The sequence below is a fragment of the Melospiza melodia genome, chromosome 11 (genome assembly GCF_035770615.1).
Source record: "Melospiza melodia melodia isolate bMelMel2 chromosome 11, bMelMel2.pri, whole genome shotgun sequence".
In the NCBI taxonomy this organism is placed as follows: Eukaryota; Metazoa; Chordata; class Aves; order Passeriformes; family Passerellidae; genus Melospiza; species Melospiza melodia.
Window position 1 is genome coordinate 8,024,058 of NC_086204.1, and position 12,388 is coordinate 8,036,445.

At 43.5% G+C, this 12,388-nt stretch overlaps 1 protein-coding gene across 1 annotated transcript in view; it reads right to left on the reverse strand.

Annotated features, from left to right (window-relative positions):
- Nucleotides 1–12,388, reverse strand: part of C11H1orf21 (chromosome 11 C1orf21 homolog) — a 101,754-nt gene that overhangs the window by 63,280 nt on the left and 26,086 nt on the right. The gene's annotated exons all lie outside the window — the stretch shown is intronic.

A 12,388-nucleotide genomic window follows, 5' to 3' on the forward strand; every position in this document is an offset into this window, starting at 1 on the left:
CCTGGGAGCATCTTCTCCTTGCTCAGACTCTTAAGGAGAAACACCACCAGTAAAGCCATGGAAAAAGATTTCAAACATCACAGAGTAAAATACAAATATGGAAGGGAAAGGGAATTGCATTGCAATCATCCTCTCCATTCACACAGGGTGGAGTTAAAGTAAAATCAGTGTGAAAAGCCCAGCAGCACATGAGATGTTAGTCAGATAACTTAACATTTTTCCAAAGAAAATTAATTACATTTCATTCTGAATTTCTTTTAGCCTGAAATACTTTAGGAGTAGTGATACAAAGATTACCACCACCGGTACAGAATGCAGTCCTAATATTTAATAACTTTCCCCCCTCTATGAGCATTAATAGACAAAATTTTGAAGATAGATGAGATTTAATTGGCTGTCAACACTGTAGAATATTTTATTCTTTTTTATTCTTATTCTATTTTATTCTCAAACTAAACATTTGAGAATATCTTATTCTTAATTATTCTTATTCTATTTTGTTCTCAAACTAAATATTTGTTTTTGTTGCACACAGAGATGGCCTGTTTCAGAGGAGAACCCAAACTTTTCAAACATATTTCGACGGCACAACCTCTTCCAAACCAGTAGCAGTTCCAGAGCTTGCCTTTAACAAAGATGCAGGCACTACTCAACCAGATTTCCAAAGATTCAGGACATTTACCCTCAATATTTTCAGAAATAAACAGGAACTTTTCATAAAAAATAAGACTATATGACAATATGCAGAAAACACCTAAACATTTCCTGCTTCTACAGCAGAGATGGTTGTTAGACAGACATGACAGAGAGATATTCACAGAATCATGGAATAGATTGGATTGGAAGGGACCTTAAAGCCCATACCATCCTACCCCTGCCATGACAGACATCTTCCACAATTCCAGTTTGCTCCAAGCCCTGTCCAGCCTGGCCTTGGGCACATCCAGGGGCAGCCACAGCTTCTCTGGGCACCCTGTGCCAGCGCCTGCCCACCCTCACAGGAAGGAACTTTTTCCCAATATCCCATCTAACCCTCACTAAAAATGACTACAGTCAACACCAGATAACTAAAAACCCACCAGCAACCACCATGAGGGATCTGATTAAAAGCAACAAGACCTGTCCACTGACTTTGCGTGGCTCGAGGTCACTTCCTGAACCTCCAGTGTCATGAAACAAAGACTGTTTTGTGATTTATTTCCAAAGGGATTTTGAAAATGCAGTGCTGGTGGTGGCACCCTGGGCTGATGTGATGTGACACTAGGCAGGACTGCAGAAAAGCCAGGTTCCATTTTCAGTACGTGACTTTCTTGTGTATCTAAGAATAATCTCCAGCATTTACTGTAATGGGAAGGTAGCTCAAGCACCTCTAAAGTATAAAAAAAGCAAGCAATAAGCTCTCCCATTTAATTTTATTTCTGTCTTCATGGTTTAAGAGGTTTAAGATGCTTTACTGAGCAGGACACAGTAAAAGGCCCTGAGGTACAGGAACAGAGATTTATACAATATTTAATACGCTCCAAGCACAGGTCTGGGCATCATCTCCCTCTTGAAGACTCACTCCCCTTGCTCTGCCTTAATACAATAATTTAAAGATGCAGCCATTACATCCAGGCAGTCACCACCATCATGTCAAACCACACTAAAATAACTGATGTAGAGTCTGCAGTCACTTCATCAACAAGACCCTGCTGCTTTGGAGGAAAACCTTGAGGGATAATTACCACACTCTAAAAACAGCCTTGTTCTCCTGAATTCCTCTCATCTTCCCACCAGGGCTGAGGGATCAGTCTCCAAATGTCAACACTGACTCTGGCCTGGAGCTGAGCTCTTTTAAGGACTGCCCCTCTCCCACAAAAAGCAGTGGTTTAACAAGTCTCTCCTAAAAATGTGAAGCACATACTTCTTCATTTCAACAGGAAAAGCATCAAGGACCTAATACCACCCAGTAGTGTGGTAGCAAAGACCTGGAATTTTAAGACTTGAATGTCTGATTTTCATTTCTTGTTCTTTCACACTTTGATTTCCTTCCCAAACTACTTCTTAATCTTTCCTGTGTGCCACCATGAAGGTAGAAATAACCACACTGAGATGGGTCCTAATGCAATTATCTATAACTCCACATTTGCAGGGTCTCACCTCCCTTTAGACCCACTGATTTATCATAACTGCTTTACAACGAAAAGCCCCACCAGCTGACTGGTTACCCCCTAGAAAATTCTTTAAAATATCCACAAATGTGATGACAGACCCTGGCATCTCCAGCTCCATCAATGAATGATGAATTCATAAACAGCAGCAAGTCACCTCTCTGTTTGAAAATCCAGCACAGAATTACCCCACCTCACAAAACTGCTTTGACTCTGCCTTGAATATACACTCTCCAGTTATGCTGTGAGCTTCCAGCTTCCACATGGAGACCTTTCCTTGCATGCTGGTACAATATATCCGGGCCCAATTGCTGGCCACAGAGGAAGAGGAAAGCAGCTGCACCTGGAGAGGGGTGGCTGGATGTCCCTGGATGTGTCTGCACCCACACAGAGCCCACAACCCACCCCCAGATCACTTCCAAGGCATTTTTCATCCCAACAGCTACAGCAGGAGCTACTTTATGTGCCACTGAGGATAAACACAACACAGGACAACTGAAGGGGCTGAGATGCTGGGGACCTGCTGCCAATGTGTCAGCAAGGAAACATTTGCCATATGCACGTCTGCTACTGCTGCTGCTGTGCAATTAGGGGATGGAACAGCTTCAAGGGGCCTCCTCTTCTGGCAGATGAGCTAGAGAAATAAGAAATCTTTCTTCACTAACCTGATAACACTTAAATGACAGAATAAGTGCAGAGATGCTGCTCAAAACCACAGGAGGTGACTCATCCAGGCTGCTGAGGAGCAATCCCAGCACAGGCACCCATTCCATGCACGTCTGCCTCCTCCATGGCTCAACCAGCAGCTGCAATCTCACTAAAAATCAGCAGGTAAAACTCAGGATAAGAGCTAACAAAGCAGCTCACTTCACTCTTAGCTCTTCTGAACAAATGCATAGTATTTCTCCTGGGTTTTTTTTTTTTGTTTGTTTGTTTTGTTTGTTTGTTTGTTTTTTTTTATGATTTCCTAGCTGTAGTCCCGTGGAAATGGCACAAGCAGGAATGAAAGGGATGCACAGAACAATCTGCACTCCCAAAATGACACTACTGACTGCTCCCTCCTGCTTTGCAGGATAACTCCTCAGCATCAAGGAGAATACAGGATTTTTGGTGCTGAAGGACACAGTGCCTGAATGTTTGTGCTGGCTTGGTTTGATCCAAGAGCCCTATGCCATATGCTACTCAATCTCATACCCTATCCCACAGGTTATCCCTGAGAATCCCCAGCTGGGAGGGGAGCTGAGAAAGCTGCTCTGACAGCAGCAGAGCTTCAGAAACCTCCAGCCCAGAACAGGGAGCTGGAAAAACACAGGTGAGAGAGGAACCAGGTTCTGCTCCTGTAAAACCTGTTGTGATCCATTCCCTATTTTCATCCCACCCCTCCATGCAGTACCAGGCACAGGAGCTTCTGGACATCCCTGATGGAGAAAAAACATTTCCTTCAACACAGATTTAGGAGTTTACTCCAGTCCCAGCTTTCTCCTTTTTTTCTTTCTTTCATTTAAAAAAAAAAATCTTAGGACATCATCAGTTACAGTTGCATGGTGAGATGCTGAATGGATACATCCATAACCAAGCCTACATGTTCACAAAATAATATCTAAACCATGTTTCAGCCTATGACATAAATAAATGAGCAGCAGACTAGCCAAACCAATTGCAGTATTTTCAGTTCATGTTAACACAGTGATAACTCAAACACAACCAGGCAGGGCAGAACTGGATCAGTGGCACAGGAGCAGGGGGGGCTGCAGATCTCTCCTCCCACTGATGACAAGGAGCAGCCAAGAGAGCAACAGCCCTCACAAGGATTTAAAACACAGAAACCAGCTTCTGTCTCTTTTTAACCAGCTACGTCTTATTCCAGTTGGTAACATCCTGTTTCTGTATTTTGACTTAAGGTTACATTTCCTAAAAGTGATAATTTTATGTGTATAGGGAGCTGGGCCCTCTTCTGCATTTCATACACCTGCATAGTGCTCTTCAGCTTTGAGCCAGAGTTTAAGCACCTATTTAAACTCAAAAACCACCATTTAAAACCAACTGTGTATAAAGCACAACTTTCTGATTGACAGTAAACCTTTCCTGGATACCATTTGAATTTATTAAAACCAAATACCATGCAGAACAGTAATGATGAAGCAACTTTTGGCACAAAAAAAGGTTTAAGAAGCATCTTTTTGGAAAGGTCTGTAAGGTATTGGTTAGATACTGAGTTAGATATTGAGTTAGATTCTGCTCCAATGCATGCAAACACCATGCCAGGGCTTCCTGCATGCACAGCATGGATGCAGGGACTGCACAAGGCATTAAATAATGTAAGTCATCACTGCAAAGTGTGTGTGTGCCTTCACATCTGCGCAGGAACAGTGAAGGGTATAAACTTATCTGTGCTGTTGACCACCAAAAACCGAATCTGGAACTGACCTGGCAAGCAGGAACCACCCAAAATTATTTTGGGTCCTGCTTCCAACTCCCTTTAGGCAGCACACAGAGAGTAATTGAGGAAGGAGCAGGGGATCCCATGTCAGTGCAGCTTCTGGATGCAGGGGATGAAGGGCTGGCTGGTGTCCTGTGAAAGGTCTATCCCTGAGCAGGGGCAGGCTGGAGGAAACAACCCTGAAAGCACAGGACAAATGGAGCATTCTCCCATGCCCCCTCACAGCCACACTGTGGCCAGACCACAGTGGCATTTTCCTGCCAAATCAACACATGCATAGAAGGAGGGGAAGAGCCCAGCTGGAAAGAGCCTCAGAGCAGTCAAAGCAAGGAGAAAACTCATACAGAGCAGGGAAAAAATACAAATTCTGCTCAGCTGTAAGAGCGGAGAAAAAAATGTATAATAAATAACTGAAAAGGCTTCCAAAGACCATTGAATACAATCAGTAGGAATTGAAATGTAATAGGATTTTTTTAAGAATTGCAGTGTCAGAACAATACAAATGGCTACAGGATCATAATTCATGTGGAAAACCCAGGTCAAAATAGGCCAGAGCAGGCATCCAAACACGCCAAAGCTCTGCAGATGCCCCTGCAGTTTTCTCATGAAGAGAAAACTGATGGGGGGAAGAGTCAATGGAACTGTTCAATTTGTGACAGTGGAACAAAATAATACAAGGCCCCTGAAGAAATCAGAAATATGGATTGCAAAAGACTGAGGCAACTTTGAAAAGCAAGGACAATGTGAGTGCACAGTCTGTTTGGCTTGAGGAGGGACAGAGCAGGGACTGGCTCTGAGAGTGTAAATGCATCCCCCAGGCTGGCCACACTGGGACCCTCACTCACACCTGAGAGCAGAGGACACATCCACAGGCCAGGGAAAATTTCCCCCACCATACTGCTTTCATCATCTTGATAACAACACCGTCTCAAAAGTATTCCCCAAGTTCTTCCACTGTACTCCAAGCAGATCTCCTTTTTTGTGGGGATCAACTGAGCTTGGTGATCAACTGAGCTCCTCTAGGAGTTGAGTCCTTCTCCTTCTGCCCACAAGGATTCTCCTTACAATTACTTCATTATTCAAATGTTCAAATACTGCTCCTTTTCCAATTCAATTAGCTATTCTATAGTGTCAGTTATTACATAATGTCACAGGGTAAGGGGCCAAGGAACATGTACGTCTGTGAACTACCCACACAGCCATAAAGAATTCACCTTCAACAGCCTTCAAACCTTATGGACTTTGGCCTGCTGATTATTTGGGTAGAAAACCATCACATTTCAAAGGTGCTTACACTCAAGTGTCCAAGGCCAGGCTGGATGGGGTTCTGACCAACCTGGTCTAGTGGAAGGTGTCCCTGCACATGGCAGGGCATGGAATGAGATGAGCTTTAAGGTCCTTTCCAATACAAACTGTTCTGGGATTTTGTGATTCAGCAGCATAGCATCAGCTCAGTATTTTTGAAAGCCTCTCAAAAAGGTTGTCAAGGTTTTATAATCTTCCCCAAGGACTTGTCTCTGAAGGTTTTTTTAACCCTGTCACATTTTTTAATTTGGGAAGTGATGCAGTGTTGCCTAAATTCCGTTTATATTTTGTTCATTATTTTGTTGTTATTTCCCACCCTGTGTCTAGCAAGGACTAATTGCAGTAACCCAAGGTCTCCATGTCCAGCTCTGCAGGTCCAGCAGGACCATTGCACTGTCCAGGGCCTGTGATTCCCCATGACAGAGACACTTGGACACAGCTGCATCCCCTGTTAAAAGGCAGCCAGCCACCCAGCAGCTGGGAACTGTCGAGCTCAAAGGCCCCTTCACTCCCACATTTAGCTTTCTGCACATGAAAATAGCAGCTGCTTTCCTGAGAGTCAATTCTGCAATCCCTTTATGGGCTTTCTCTCTCTCTTTTAGGGTCAAGTGTGAGGAGGATTCCTTTTTAAAATTAGAAAAAGAGATAAGTTTATGAAGGCTGAATCAGGCTGGCTCTCTTAGATGCACTTTTATCATGTTAGGAAAGCAGTACTAAGACTAAATTCCAAAAACATTGAATTGGATATTAAAAAGAAGAAGGAGGGGGAAAAAAGGAAAATGGGAGAGCCAATAGTGCAATGTGCAAGGTCCTGCAGACTGAGCACCTCCCTCCCAAACCCATGCTGGGATGGTCATGGCTGTGCAAGGAGCCTGGAGCTGGAAGCTGATTCAATGTTATTTGCAAGAAAAACCATTTAACTGAGTCCGGTTCCCTGGAACAGCCTTTAACTCAAAACAACACAACTGTAAATGCTGGGGTCATTTATAGCACCTGTAAATCACCCACTGCCAGACAAGTGATAAAGCCAGGCTCAGGAAAACCAGCGTCCAGAGCAATATACACCAAAACACCACAAATCCTTCTCACTATTACTGTATTTTTCCATCCCCGTGTCATAAGCAAATTCTGTGCAACTGAATTATAATACTGTAGCTGAGCACTTCCCAATGATATTTTAAACAGACTATTTAAAGGTGCCTTTATCCCACTGCAAAACACATCCTCAAGACAGCAACAGCAGAGAAGCATCCGCCCCAGAAATAATAACTGGATTCTTCTCTCCTGACTTTGTTTCTCTTCAGTTGCATGCTTTATAACTAAAAATCACATGACAGAGAGCCACTATTTTCTCATCTCCAGTGAATCATTTAATACATATGCTCATAAAAACCCTTACTGCATCCAGGTGAAGTTGACATTCTCAAAACTCCAAAGACTAAATCCAGAATGTCACTGTGAGAGCTTGAAGCTAAAAAACAGCAAGGATAGAAACATTGTCTCTTGTTCATCAAGAACAACCAGTTTCTGTTCAAGGCCAGGCTGGACAGGGCTTGGAACAACTTGGGCTAGAGAAAGATGTCCCTCCCATGGCAGTGGGTAGAATGAGATGGGATCCCTCCCAACTCAAAATATTCTAGGATTCTATGATAGGTTTTAAAAGATGCTGAAATAAAAACTAAAAATTCTGTTTTCCTTTTTTTTTCTTACTTCCCCATCGCTTAAAGAGAAACAAAGTCTAAGTGCTCAGGTTTACAAAAAATGCTGTTTAAAACCAAAAATAAAAAAAAAAAACTCAGGACATTCTGCCCAGAAATCATTTCACTTTGCTTTCTGATAGGCAGATTTCTGTAATTCACCACTCCCTCATCTCCTTTGCTGTGTGGTAACACCTGAGCCCTTCCTATTTATGACAGCACCACCACCACCCCTGGAAGGGCTTTTCAACACAGCCAGACCCAGGGCTTGGCTGGAACCTGCCACAGGAGCTCACAAGGAATCCAAGAGCAAGAGAAGCAGTTATGATAAGAAATCAGCTTTATGCTGCACCAGTATCATCCTGCCCCCTCCCAGTGGGATGATGGAAGTGACTGCTTACTGAGATGGAAGAGACCCTCTAAAGTCCACCAAAACACCAGGGAAGGAGAGAAATGCCATGGGAAGAAGGGAAGAAGTTGCTTAGCAACTCTTTTATTCTGGCAGCCAGTTGGATGAAAGAAGTCAAAAAGATAAAGGAATTAAACATAGAAACTTTGTTTCCTCCAAGGCCCTCAGCTGACCTGAGTCACATTACTCAGATGGTTTTTGATGGGCTAAATCAGCCTGTGCCAGTTGTGGATACAGGGCAAAAATAACAGGAATCAGCAGCTACCCAGTGAAGAAATAAAGCAGCAGAAACCTTGGAAAGGCAGACTTGATCAGCATCAGGATCTACACAAAGCAGCCACTTGGATTTCCATACCCAAATGCCAACAGCTTCCTCCCAAGCAGCCCAAAAAGTGAGTTTCTGAGCAAGCACCAGAGATCAAACTTTAAATACAGCCAAGATGCCAAACCAGGATGGGGCATTTGCCAGCCAGCACCAGCTGGAACGGAGGCTGTAACCCCAACAGCTCAGTTAATCCTCTCTTTTTAGTCCATGAAAATATCTCGTAGAGGCTTCTGCATTCCAAGAACAAATGATAATTTAAGTTAAAATGTGGCAGGAGGAATGATGTGGGTGCCCACAGATCCCAGGGCTCAAAGCTGGGCTTTCCATCAGCTTCAGCCTGCCCAACACACAGATCCCCCAGCTGAGATCCAACAGAACTTGATGCAAATGAGTGTTTCTGTAGCTACAGCGGTTTAAAAAGAAAAATAAAAGTATTGATTTTTGCTATTATTTGACACCGAAGATCAATCTGCATGTGAATAGTGCATTTCAGTCTATAATATAACTGATAAAAGTGTAATGGAACATTAATCTTAATTTAGGGTTGTTTAAGTGCCTTATGAGGGGGGAGGAGGGAAGGATCTGATTTTATATAAGCCAAAGTACAGCCTCAGAGAGGGACATAAACAGATTTTTATCAGTGTATAAAAACCAAGACAGGTATTTCAGAGCACAGCAGACTTATTCATAAGGAGACGAGTAGGTAATCCAATTTTACATGATAAAATCCCAAACTTTTGTATTTTTACCATGGCACTTAGCTTTCCTTAATGGTTTTAGAGTGAAAAGCCAGCCCAGGCTGGCAATTTCCCCCTGAGCCCCCAGCACTTCTTTCTCTCCCTGCAAGCTGCCACACACCCTCACAGAATACCAATGACATGGGATGGGACAACTGGGAACCAAACCAGGGGCTCCAGAACAGGCAGTACAGTGCAGCAATAAAATCCATTTATTTTAGCAAACCAAACTAAAGACATGAGGTAAATACACTGCCCTGGGCCCTTCTCACTGCACAGGGAGGAGTTAAAGGGTGCATTAAGGCAGAGCTGGAGGTGCATGCTGTGCCCTGACACTTCCCTGCTTGACTGGCTGATATAAAGCCATAAATGACTGATTTTACCCACAATTTACCTGGGAAAAATATTCCATTTCCCATCCAAGCCAGCTAGTGTGGGAAACACTCTGGAAAGGCCTTGAAAAATATAGATTGATCAGCCTTACAAATTGTTTGAAATCAGAGTTAAATAATGATAGTGTTTGAAAGCAACTAGAGGAAGATGTTAAACCAAGAAATGTTAAGCTTTAGTCAGAGAAGTCAGTGTGCTTGGTTTTTTGGAATAAAGAAAATGTCATGTTACTCGAACATTCAAAAGCCAGGGACAGTGACTAGAAGGAGCTTTACTGGAGACATCTGGCTTGGAAGGAACCCCAGAATGTTACCTGGCCTGCCAGAGGGAAAAGAAGAGAGACATCTTCACCCTCAAGAGGCTTCACTGAATGTCAGTATAAGTGAGGAACTCCTCTGGGAACACTCCAGAGCCTGGTGAGTGGCCCTATCACCTCCCTAGTCCTCATTAATCCCACTCCAATCAACTTCAGTGACAAAAAACCACCCCAAAACCCCAGAGCAGCATTCATCCTTGAATACAGATATGGGCTAAAACACATTTCCTGCAAGGAGTGGCCAAGGAACAGCTGAATATCATGGGTGGTGCTAAACTGCAAATTCATCCAGACTAGAGAAACTGGCAAAATCCCAAGGGGCCAGAGAACAGCCAGACAATTAAACTGCCTGAACTTGAAATAAACTTATCTTGACAAGCACAAGGTAACACAGATTAGAAGGAATAATGTACAACTGTGATGAGGGTGTTACTGTAGACAACTAATAACAATGTTTCATTGGGATTCAGAAAACGCAGTGAAAAACTGATAAAAAACAACACAAAGCTAGATCAGCACTGTGGTATTTTGTTTTTTGCCTTCATTTCACTATTTACCACAGGATATTCTGAATACTGAGTTAAAATACTTTTTAAAAACTACAGCAAAACATGTGTACTGATTTGTGTAACAAGAAGAGCTGTAACAGACACATTTTATTTTGGTGATCAGGATTACATCTCACAATCATCCCCACACTGACTTTGTTTATGCACATCAACAGTCAACTGGTCTCACCAGCAGAAGGCTTCACCCCGATAGACTGTAATTCAGTAGAACTCTCACAAATTCTAAAAAGCCCTCTTGAAGGCACAGCACCATTTCACAGCAAGTTCTAGTCAGGAAAATACTCTGGAGAGGTGTCATGATGTGGCATCAGAACACACCAGGCACTTCTTGCAGACTATGCCTGTCTCAAACAATCTCTGGTGAGAGCCCCACAAGCCCCTCACTGCTGGGACTCTTTCAGCAGACCCATGAGCTGCAGCTCCTCTTCCCTAATTTCCACCAGCCAGGGGATGTTGTTTACCCAGATTAAATTTTCATGCTCAGCATGAGAAACTCCACATGCAGCCCTCAGTGCCTTCCCTAAGAGGGAGGCATTTGTATTCCAGAGCAGCATCACAGGCAGCTCATGCTCCCAGACAGCTCCTTGCCAACAGCCCTTCATTGAGCCTTCAGCTCAGCCCTGAGCATCCCATTCCATCAGCTGCCCTGTCAATGGATGTTTCCCTCCCTGGAAAGAAGCACAGTATTTTGTACGAGGAGGCTCAGTCAAAATAGCAGAGAAGGAGAGCTGAAAAACAATCCTGGCTGGCACATTTCCTCCCACTTCCCCAGACTGAGGGCAGTGCACTCTTCCCACTTGGATCATTTCCTGTTGGTCCCACACACCCAGTCCGTACATTCTCACTCGTCTCACACTAAGAGTTACTTGAATTTCCTTTTTTCAAAGAGTATTTTTGTCACAGTGCAGCTGGGGCTGCCATAATATATTTTGGACTGCTTTTTACCTCTGGAGTAAAACCCTACATGAACTTTTTTTTCCCCTCTCTCCTTAGAAATTTTATGAAACTTCATTAGATGTTTCAAACAAATTGCTGCTGGCTACAGAGAAAAGCCCAGCCACCTTCAGCTCCTCTAGATATCCTCTTGGTTCAGAGAGCAAAATTTGTATCTTCCAACTCCCCAAGGTAAAAGAGCAAATCTAGGACAAGTTGAATGAGCAAGTGAGCAGCAGCTGAGGGTACCTCTGAATAGGTGTTCCTGTTCTCCCCTACATCTTCCCCTCTGGCATGAAAATGTCACAAAGGTGTAGCTGCCCATACAGATATATATAAAAAGTATGTGTACACACACACACACACATATATAAATATATGTGTGTATATCCTATAAAGGCAAACAAAGCATCTAGAAGGCACCAATACACACATCTTTGCACTTCAAAATCAGGATTCCTAAAAATGCCAGTCCTTACTTCCTCCTCCTCCTCCCCCCGTGGTGCCAGGCTCTCTCAGCTCGAACAGATTTAAGAGCACTTTGTGCCAGAGCTTCTGCCAACTGGTATCCAGGACAGAAAGCATCTCTCATCCTCTTAAACATCAGAACTGCTTTCCAGAGGGGCTGCAAGGCAAGCTTTAAAACTACTTTCCGGTTAATTATCCCTACACTGGCTTTTAAAACATTTTCCAAAACCATTGCAAATACTTCCCCTGATTATAAAAGCTGCATTTATTTATTGCCTTTAACCTAAACCTCAAATAGTGTTGATTAATATTAATCCAAATGAGACCTCCCCCTCTAAATAACAGCACTGTATGGAAGCTCTAAATTAAAATCAAGTGTATTCTGGGACTGTGCAGCTCTCCTCCAAGGAGCTGGGAAGAACTGCCTGCAGGAGAGAGGAAGGATGGGGTGGGGAGGAAGGGCCCATAACCCCTGTGACACGTGCATGTCAAGCTCCCCAAGCCAAGGCACTCCCAACAACTCCAGATGAATTTCCAGTAATGCTGGGAGCCTTCATTCCTGTCAGGAACAGCCCCAGCCTCCAGATTTATGTAATTTCTCCTCGATGCCAAGCAACAGACAGCAGCCTCTGCTGAGCTGGGCTCTGAT